Below are 10983 nucleotides of genomic sequence, written 5' to 3' on the forward strand. Positions count from 1 at the left end.
GGGTTGCAAGTGAATCTGTTTTAACTAAAATCCTGTGTGATGCAAACTCTTTGCTGGTGTCGTGGTCACGACTTACCAGCAATTTAAATGTCTATCTGTAACTGTTGTAACAGGGTTCTAACATGAGTTAATATTTCATGTGTGGTGAAAATATTTCACCCTTAGATTAGATTAGACATTATCTAAATTTTAAACCACGTAGATGATAGGATACAGAGACCGTAGGAGAGCCGAAAGATGAAAGGAGAGATGAAAAATTATTGAGGCCTAGGATTCCGTCTTAGCCCTTTAGGTTCACATACAAATACATGTAGATCAGTCGATGGCGATACTATAACGGTTGGTGTCATCAAATGATCAACCAAAGAGTTAATAGTTTTATCATTTTGCAAATGACCCAATTGCGGTGAACAAAAGAAATTCCATACATCAGCTTTCAAGGTCAGGATCCAACAACAGAACATTTTATTTCGAATCAGTGGCCTTTGTTAACATCTGGTCTTTTGTTTATCCAATGCCACATGGGTTTGCTTTGCTCATGTGATTGTGGACGTTTTGTTAAACCCTATTCAATTTTGGACTGTAGGTAGACGGAAGCAGATCCGTTTGTAGGAGTAACTATTGATGATGATATGCCTATATGTTTTAATAGTGTTGTGACGAAGCATTCGTTATTTATCTTGCTTTGTGCACATGATTCGTTTGTGGTCTTAGAACTATCTTATCTTCGACTATTAAAAGGATTAATGGCAGGAAAAACTCCGTCAGTGTTTGATTTAGCTTTTACGAGTAAATGTTGGTAAATTGGCGAATCGAAAACGAAACGATAGCGACCTCTAAAGTGTTACGTTGGCCATAATTATATTGAATTTGAATTTTACGTGTTTTTTTTATATGAATCAACGGCTAGACTCTGACGTATCGATTTAGTTAAATATGGTAGCTCTATTTAATGTCGAAGTTTACTGGACATAATATATTTTGAACCCGTCCATGGTGCGTGATCAAAACGAAGATATCGTAACTAATTTATTTGAATTCGCTTCATATTTTCGATGGGATTTTTGATTCCAATGTTTTATGAACCATTTGAGACATTACCAAAGCAATGTGTAATAAAGGATGGTCCAGTATTTGCCCCCGGATAACATAATCAGCTCTTCCGTTTGCGATGATTCCCCTCGTGACGAATCGTTGCGCAACTTGTTTGAATGAAACGATTATTGTTGGCAATTTTTAAACTATGCTCTAAATATGCACTCTATTGTGAACTGTATTGAATATACAGGGTGACCTGAGTGACATTTAGAATGTTTTGAAGCAAATTTAGGTAGGTACTCTAGTTCAAGCATTTATTGTTTTCGAGATAATCTTTTTTTAACCCTCGGACCAAAGTGTCTGACGTCATTTCATCTTTTTCTAAGTCGCTACACTTGACAGAGTCGTCGTGATCGTCGGTTGAGGATCCTTCATGACAACTTTCTGGGAAAATAGTGTGGTGGTTGCCCTTAGCCTTCCACGCCGCAGAGTCCGGAGTTCATCCCAGTCCAGTTGCCATCTTTTACGACACCGACGGGAAGCAATTTTTCGAACCTATTCTAAAACCGGACACGACATAGACGTCAGTTACCTACTCACGAGTAAAAAGTGTCAGCATTAGACCACATTGTTGAAGTACCATTTATTTATCTAAAAACTTTCTTATAGACTGTAGCTGACAGCAAAGCGTCCAATATTACGTATATTTTACTGATTAAGGGGCTGTTTCACCACCCATAGACTAAATTTAACTGACGGATAAATATGATGCCGTCTCCGACTATTCGAACAAAACAAACAGAGACGGCATCACATTTATCCGTCAAATAAATTTAATCAATGGATGGTGAAACAAGGGGTAAATGTATCAAAATTATTATTATTATTATCTATTTTTTTATGTCTTATTTATCTGTGCCAACCACTGACCATCTCAGCTGAAAATCAGTGCTGTGATTCCGTACCTCAGCATTGTTGAGCTACCAGCCCTTTTCGCTGTATATTTAAGTAGAAGGCTTCTATGTACCTTGTTGTTACTTTGCTATAATATGCCGCATAAACATTTCCTTACTGCCTTTTTTTCTCTCAACCTGCATGCTTTGAACTAACGATTTAACCTGTATTTATGTGTTTAGGTATGGGTGATGGGAGAGCACCCAAACGACCGGTCGATCGAGAGTATCCTGGAGGAGGAGACCCGCGCACGCGCGCTGGCGCAGGCGCGGCAGGAGGCGCATCAGCTCCGGAAGTCTGTAGAGAAGGAGCTCACACAACTCATTGAGTATCGCCCGCTCGACAGCCTTGAACAAGTGCGTAATCATTATAACAAAAAAACAACTACAAATTTCCTTGACTAAACAGAAAGTATCCACTTCTTAATAAAAAAAAACGATTCATTTCGGAGGTAACAATTTTAAAAAAATACAACTGATTTGAACTTTATATGCGTGTCCTGTGGGATAAAAGACTAATCTACAGGAGCAGGCTTTTTAATTTTAATACGTACTGTTTAATAAATAACCTTTCCCTTTGGGATTCACCGTATTCAGGAAAAGAGAAATCCCGATTGTCTGACTGACTGGATAACACTCAAAACGCTTTTCGGGTACAGAAAGCTGAAATTTTTGACCGATTTTGCGAATTCCACATACACAGTACTTTAATATAATATACAAATGAAACGGTGTGTAATTATTTCTCATACGATGTAAATCATGTGGAGCTGGTTGTTTGCCAATGGACTTTGGTTCCCAGCCTAGGAATAATAGGTATCAATATCAAATTGGAGGTTCAAAACTAAATTTTTTTCTGACATACATATTTTGAGAGAGAGAGAGCGAGAGAGAGAAACATTTATTTACACATATTCGATACACATAAAAATACATTAGATGGAAAGAATAAAAATAACATCGAATAGTATAAAGTGGGCCCCACTCAGCGTAATGCATTCTCATTTACCTCGAAAGAACGTGCAAATTACCTTTTCTCATATCCAAATGTCCGAAGGAAACAGTTTTCGCAAGCTATTCTTGTTTCATTTCAGAAATTCGACCTCTCCCCAAAAATGTGGAATCCATAGAGGATGCACTAGACATATACTGCACAGTTGACGAGCTACGACAGAGGATCGAGGCTCTGGAACCCGAGGTCAAGATGTCAGAGAAACCTGAACTTGAAAAAGTGGAAAAGAATGACTTTACCGATGATATGAAACTGGACCTGAATAAGAACACGCTGCATTTCAACTTCACTGAAGGGAAGAGGGATGGCTTGCAGGTTTGCAAATAAAAATATTTCATTTAATTTCATTTGTATTTTTGTGTTTTCGAACAATTAAAAGATTTACAAGATTTACTTCGATCTATGTTCTGGGACTAATTTTTAAATCACATCACTCGTAAATACCATTCGAGTATAAAATTTATTGAGATTGAAATACGAGAAGAATAGTAAAAAAATACGGACTTCTCAATTAATCTACATTTTGGGGATAGATTTGTAGCACTAATAAGATTATTATTCCTTTTTTTCAAGTGATGTTACTGCAAAACCGTGTCCTTTCTTTCTTCAGTTTTTGCAAGAGTGTAAGTCACTTGGCGTCACCAAGCGAACGTGTTTCGCGATTATAGTTATTTACAATTCACGCGCGTTTATAAAATAAAAAAATGTAACCTTTGGGAGGGGGTAGGACCCCCAAAATTTTGGTACGACTCGGCAGGTTCCTAGTGCTAAGATAAAATTATAAACAAAGTTTCATTGATGTACTACCGTCAGCCAAATAAGTGGTCTATCAATTTTTAACAAGTTGCTATTAATATGTCGCTAAAGTCGAACTTTCAAGTTGACAGACACGCCGCGTCTATTGGCATTATAGTTTTATGACATGCAAACGATTATGAACTTTAAGATGGTAGACCACATATTTGGCTGATGGTACATTGTTTTGCCGCCAAAATATGCTATTTTTCCTGTAGTAAGTTTGGTTTAAAAGTCTAATCAAGCCGTAATCTCAAAAAAAATCGGTCCTTAGCTCCAGGAGGTGTCAGTTGGCAGCGGCGGGGGCGGTGGCGGGGGCGGGGGCGGGGCGACGGCGTGCACTCGCGCGTGCTGGCGTGGGAGCGGCGCGTGGCCGGCGCGCGCGCGGGCGACATCCTGCGCGGGATCAAGGCGCGCCGCGCGCGCTCGCTAAGGGACCACCAGCTCAGCGCGAGGGAAGACGCCGTCTGGAGGGAACAAGGTGCGTCACCGCCGTCATCTAGTCATTCAATAGAGAAACTACTGTAGCAGAGGTAAAAGGATGCCTAATCCACCAGCAGAATTGAAATTGCGCCGACCCATTTACAAAGATAATGCGCAAAGATTTTCTTTCCGTGCGCTGCAATACGGTTAATTATTAAATACAATAACAAAACAAAAATCGTATCGCATATCCTCGCCAAAATCACCAATTCATACTGTTTCCACTGAAATCTTTCCTTTGAATGTGGGTCCCATTCAGTAGGCATTAGGTTGATGGCCTTTCCCCACAATACCAACCACTTACATCTTCTTTCTACCTGTTGCCATCGTTTTATCATCAATTTTCAAGGCAAAGCTCCAAAACATTACCTAATTTGTATTATCTTCTTCAGTCCTTATCTACTCTGCCCTTTACTCTCTATCTACTCATTACATCTTCCTCCATCTTTTAATGTCATCTACTTTCCTTGTCGTGTCCCCTGTCACTCCTGTCAACCCTTCAATCCATCTTGTGTGTTTTCCCTATTCCAGTGTCATGTTTATATGGTCGATGTATCAAATTTTACGCAGAATACTCTGTTACTATTTGTATCACTCTGTTACCACGCATTATTACAAATGTTAAGTATCTTTTTCGATTTCGATAATCAATAATTTCTATGGTGCATTCATCATTTCAGTCAAATTACCTCAGAACATACCAAAAAACCCACACAACAACAGAACTCACAAAACACCGGAAAAACCAGAAAATCACACTCAGAAATTTACCTGTCATTTATATCCACCTGCTTGACAAATAAACGTGTTTGAATTTGAATTTGAACATGATATAGAGTAATCGGAAACAGATTTTTTAGGTTGGTACAAGTTTACCTGCACAAAATTTGATAATGACCCGTTTATTACAGAGCGCAAGGCGAAAGAAGCAGAAGCGGCGATGCGGGAGATTGCGCGCGCGGCGCGGGAGGCGCACCGCCGCTCCGCCGAGCCGCAGCCGGCGCCACCGGCCTGGCACAGGTCCTATACGTTGCGTGGACGTAAGCACTTAAGCCGATTCTGTCAGATAGCGTTTGGCGGGTCCTTAGTTTCCGATATTTAATTTATCCAAGGATCTCAGGCATACACATCTTCATCCTATCAGCCCTAGGACGTCTTCTGTTGGACGTAGGCCTAGCCCATAGACCTCCAGTTGCTTCGTTTGGAAGTGACCTGCATCCACCGTGAACCGCGTACCTGAAAAAATTACTAACTGACTCCAACCCAACTCTTGACTTTTCAAATTAAAATTTAGCGCAGAGGTTGCCTTTTTTTAATGAAGATAAGGATTAACATGAATTGGAAGTTCTATAACGGTTCAAAGACGTGGACGCAAGTTATTTGTGATAATAGTAATAATAACAACGATGACTTTGGTGGCGATTATACTGTTAATGATAACATTGACGAAAAAGGCGATAAAAGTAATGTTGTTGATGATGATAGTGCTTTTTTAAGATTTCTACGACAGAAAAAAAAGGTTAGAGAAGTAATACGAATAAAATTATAATGTCGTAAATCTGTGGAGGGCAGGAACTACTATCTATTTTGCAATTTTATGTGAACTTCGAAGAAGATTAAATGTAGCAGTAACTGGTATTCAAGACGATGTTAAGTGAATGTTGCGTCCAATTCGCCTGTTGTTTTCCAGCTGGCAAGCCACCTAGTCGAGAGGCAGTCGTGGAGTGGTTCAGGACACAGGAGCTGCCGTGCGGCGTCGGCCTGGATGACAACGGGAAACCTGCGGACTGGTTCCATGGTACGACTTTTATTCCACAAGAATTTATTCTCCTTTAGTGGGTGTAGTATTACAGGTGTAAACCAGGGTTTCTAGATTATATTTATCTGATTCAAAGGTCTTTATGTACTTGTCTTTGGCGCTAATAATTCCTGGGTTGAAAAATTAGATGTTCCAAAAGTGGCCAATATTTCCTTTTATCCCACTGATCTAAAAATATTAGTCGTACAGCTCAAGAGAAGTATCATGGACATGGAGGAAACCCTATTATTTGCTATTGATAAAATTGGATATTCAGGCTGGTTTATATGAACTACCGGTGTATAGGTATACCTAGTATTCTAATTGTCACTTACAATGCCAAAGATTAAGCTTCATGGTTCCACAAAAATTACATTTGATGTATTTTTCCTATCAAGGTTGAACAAAGCAGAGCCGCTTTTTGAAGATCAATTGCTATCCAATGTTGAAAGCGTAATGTTTCACGTAGAAAGGAACTCGATTCCACGAAAGCAAAGCCACGGAATAGTAGATTTCAATTCAGTGTGGAATCTCTCAGCGCACGCCAACCATTCCTTCCAGGTGTCATCACCCGGACCGAAGCCGAGCAAGTCCTCTCTCGCTGCCTCCCGGGCAGCTTCCTGGTGCGCGTGTCGGAGCGACTCTGGGGCTACGCGCTGTCGTACCGCGCCCCGCTCGCGCGCTGCAAACACTACCTGGTGGAGCGCGCGCCCGGCGCCGGCTACCGGCTGCTGGGCGCCGGACAGCAGACGCACCACACACTAGGTAACTGGCCAGCTGCCACCACTAGCACTGCACGGCCCGCGCTGCAACACTACCTGGTGGAGCGCGCGCCCGGCGCCGGCTACCGACTGCTGGGCGCCCGGACAGCAGACGCACCACACACTAGGTAACTGGCCAGCTGCCACCACTAGCACTGCCACGGCCCGCGCTGCAAACACTACCTGGTGGAGCGCGCGCCCGGCGCCGGCCTGCCGGCTGCTGGGCGCCGGACAGCAGACGCACCACACACTAGGTAACTGGCCAGCTGCCACCACTAGCACTGCCACGGCCCCGCGCTGCAACACTTACCTGGTGGAGCGCGCGCCCGCGCCGGCTACCGCTGCTGGGCGCCGGACAGCAGACGCACCACACCACTAGGTAACTGGCCAGCTGCCCACCACTAGCACTGCCACGGCCCGCGCTGCAAACACTACCTGGTGGAGCGCGCGCCCGGCGCCGGCTACCGGCTGCTGGGCGCCGGACAGCAGACGCACCACACACTAGGTAACTGGCCAGCTGCCACCACTCCCACACCATAGATCGTTTCTCAAATTCTTGCGGGCAGAAGTGGATAATCGTCGCATCTCTGGGAGAAAAGTCCTTTGGAATTTCCAGGTCCGTCCTTACCATTCCGTACTATCTGCTGAGCCCAAGACTTCCATGTCAAAAATGATAATTATAGACTTGGTTGTTAAAGGATCTGTTCGTGGGTGAACTTGTTCGTTTGCCTTTTTGATCTCTTAATGAGCGACTTAGAAAGATACTTAACCATAAATTTCCGTTCCAGCTGATCTCATAAACTACCACAAAACAGTGGCCATCACGGAGAGCGGCGGCGAGCTCCTAACGTCCCCTTGCACGCCCGCGGCTCCGCCCGCCATCCTACAATTGTAGCCGGCATCATGCCATAAGTCATTCAAGAGATCAATGTAAGTGTACTTCACATGAAGATGTTCAGGACCTGTGTTTCCATAATAAAGTGCAAGCCTAAACGCCTTTTCTTAACAGTGGTTTGTGAAACTCAAGATTGACAATGTGCTAATGAATTGAATTTTGATGTTTCTTTTGTAAGTGTGCCTTGACAGAAGAGTGGTTCATTGAAGAAGCAGTTCACATAAAATCTGTATGTAGTACAACTGGAATGTTAATGTCGCTCGGCACTCGTCGGTTTACTACGTTTTCCTAAGGATTCATATGAGAAAGAAATAGACAACCGATGTTCTGTTTTGACGACTTGTCGTTTTCCGAACGACACTAGCAAACTATGGTACTATTCAATGGAAAAAATCAATTGTGTAAACAAATGTGATGACTGACATTGACACTTGACTGACGACTGGCTGACTGACTGACTGACGTTGGCTCTAGTGATGTGAAAGCTCTTTAAGATACTTCAATCAGCAGTAAATAATTATTTTGAATTTACTCATATTTCATTCTTTAATGTAATCCCTAAGTTTAATTTTTAAAAATGGCGAATCACGTATTTCTTATTATATTCTCTTAGTCCTGTTCAAGAGTCATTCACAATGTTTCCATGTCCCTAATAACTTAAATGTTTAATAGCATTTTCAAGAAGTTTTAGAATTATATCTTCAAATAATATACCTAACGTTTCTTCCATAAAACTTATACTTCATGTTCAACTTACACTCCCTTTATACCCCTTTAAGGATAGAATTTTTAAAATGGTGAAACATGTATATCCACTTATATTTTTTGACGTATATTTTCCCCAAGGTTTATGATGGAGTATTTTAGAATTGAAAGGGTCAGTTAAAATATGGATTAATTAGATTTTTTTGCTGCTTAAGTAGCGTAGTAGAAAAAGGCAACCTGAGATATGTGTGCATAGGAGAAATTTGTATCTTGACTCCTGTCCAACGGTGGTGTAGGGGTTATAGTACGCAGTACGGATTGCTGAGGACCTAGGTTCGATTCCCAGCGCTGGTCTCTTTTTCTGGTTTTTCTGTGCATCCATGTCTCAGTTTGTATTTTCGATATAATTTAGAAGAGGCATTTTTAAATTTACATAAGACAGGGAAATGAGAGTAGACACAGGGAAGTGATTCAAAATGATTTTTTGGTCCAACAATGGACTCCACAGTAAATATGATACTAGTAAATAGAAATCTACATAATTTCTACTAAAATACTATTTTATCGTCCAACTAGTGTTTACCGCGGCTTCGCACACGTAAATCATTAGGTCCAGCAGCTGAAATACCGGGATTTTTAAAAGTTGCCGTGAAATTCCCGAAAATTAAATCGTTGTTTTCATTGACATTACATTAAAAACAATCATGGTCAAATTTCATGACTATAAGCCCAGCGGTTATTAGTTCGAAATTTTATCCCTATCTCGTGGGAATATCGAAATAAAAAGTAGGCTATTTTTTATTCCAGATGTCAAACTATCTACATACCAATTTTCATGACTCTAAGCTGAGCGGTTTTTATTTCAAGATTTTCCCTATCCCATGGGAATATCGGGATAAAAGTATCCTATGTTGTAATCCAGGTTTCTAACTTTTCGCCAAATTTCATCCAAATCCGTCCAGCCGTTTCAGCGTGAAGAAGTAACAAACATATTCACTCACTCACTCACAAACTTTCACATTTATAATATTAGTAGGATTAGTAGGATATAGTAGGAAGTAGGATAGGATTAGAAACCTTTATAAACCTTCATTAAATAGTGTAACTTAACACAAATAATTAATATCTACGAATAAATTAATTTGCAGAGCCAGCCATAATTATCGGTAGGTAAGGTTGGTTCAGTCAAATAATTAATTTTGTTGGTACAGCACTAAATTTCCAGAGACTAGACCGACCATAGACCAACTTCGGTGAGGAAAAATTATCATGTCAATTTGACAAATATAACGGATTTTCGTCTTCAATTAATTCAATAAAATAAACATATTTACACGATTATTTAATGATAAAATGATTGTTAAAAACAGTGGTGAGCTCATTGAGATGTGAATATGATCGGGATGGCGTTCAAATGTAAGTAACTATGGAGTAATCGTGAAAAAATGCTTTGTTTACACGATTGATTTTTTCCATTGAATAGTAATTATAGTTTAATTGTACGCTGCTATTGTTATACAAAACAGTCAGAATTGAACTCTTGGAGTAATTCAATAAGTTAAGTGAAGATTTTACGCTTTACCATCAATTTCTAAATTGCAATGTTTTATACTCGTAGATGTACATTGTACAGGTTTTCAACTCAATTGATCCTGAGATTAGTCACCAGAGTGGCTTAGAGTAAAAGTAGATACGCTCAAAGTATGCTAGGAAGTAGTCAATATAATTATTAATTACTGGCTGCATTTCAAAGCAAAATTTTCATTTGCGAGACTTGTAGGTGGCTAAAAAATATTAATGGCTACTATTTATTACCTGTAAACAGTAACGTACCACAATATCGACCACCTTCCAATTAAGTACCTAAGATTTTCAATAGCTCCTAAAATAGCCATAACAATTCCTAAATAAAAATACAGTCTCGAATAGACGTATGCATATTATACTCAGGTTCGAACCGAGCATTTATAATTTGAATTATGTTAAGCACTTTAATGATCCAATCTTTTTACCCGACTGCTCGAAGAAGGGTAATTATGATAGCATATGAGATGACGGTGCTAGGTCGAATATATATCTTCACTTTAAGCTCTTAATACCTCTGCGCAGCGTAATTTGAGCTCCATTAAAATCGCAGAAGAACTTCTAAATGTGATGTGCTTTAAGCATCTGATAATTTCGGGTCGATTACAAAACGCGAAGCAATAGATCGCTCGAAGAGAGTTCGCTTACTATTTCTAGTGTACAATAAAGTCTTTGTATTGTTGTATTGTATTGTATTGCGTAGCCGCTGCGTTAGTGTATTTTTAGCTTTGTTGTGGTGTATCCTTAACGCATTCACTGCCACCGACGCATATATGCGTTTTCGGAACTTCACCCAGTGCCGCTGTCATAATTATTCATACATCTTGAACGCACATGTGCATTGTGCGTCGGTGGCACCTGTGGAAGTCAGGTGGCAGTCAATGCGTTAAAGAGGTGACCTCAGACAGACAAGAAAAGACGGATGATAACATTAACCAAGTTCCGAAGATTGTCATCAC

Source organism: Choristoneura fumiferana, chromosome 23, assembly GCF_025370935.1.
Source record: "Choristoneura fumiferana chromosome 23, NRCan_CFum_1, whole genome shotgun sequence".
Taxonomy (NCBI): Eukaryota; Metazoa; Arthropoda; class Insecta; order Lepidoptera; family Tortricidae; genus Choristoneura; species Choristoneura fumiferana.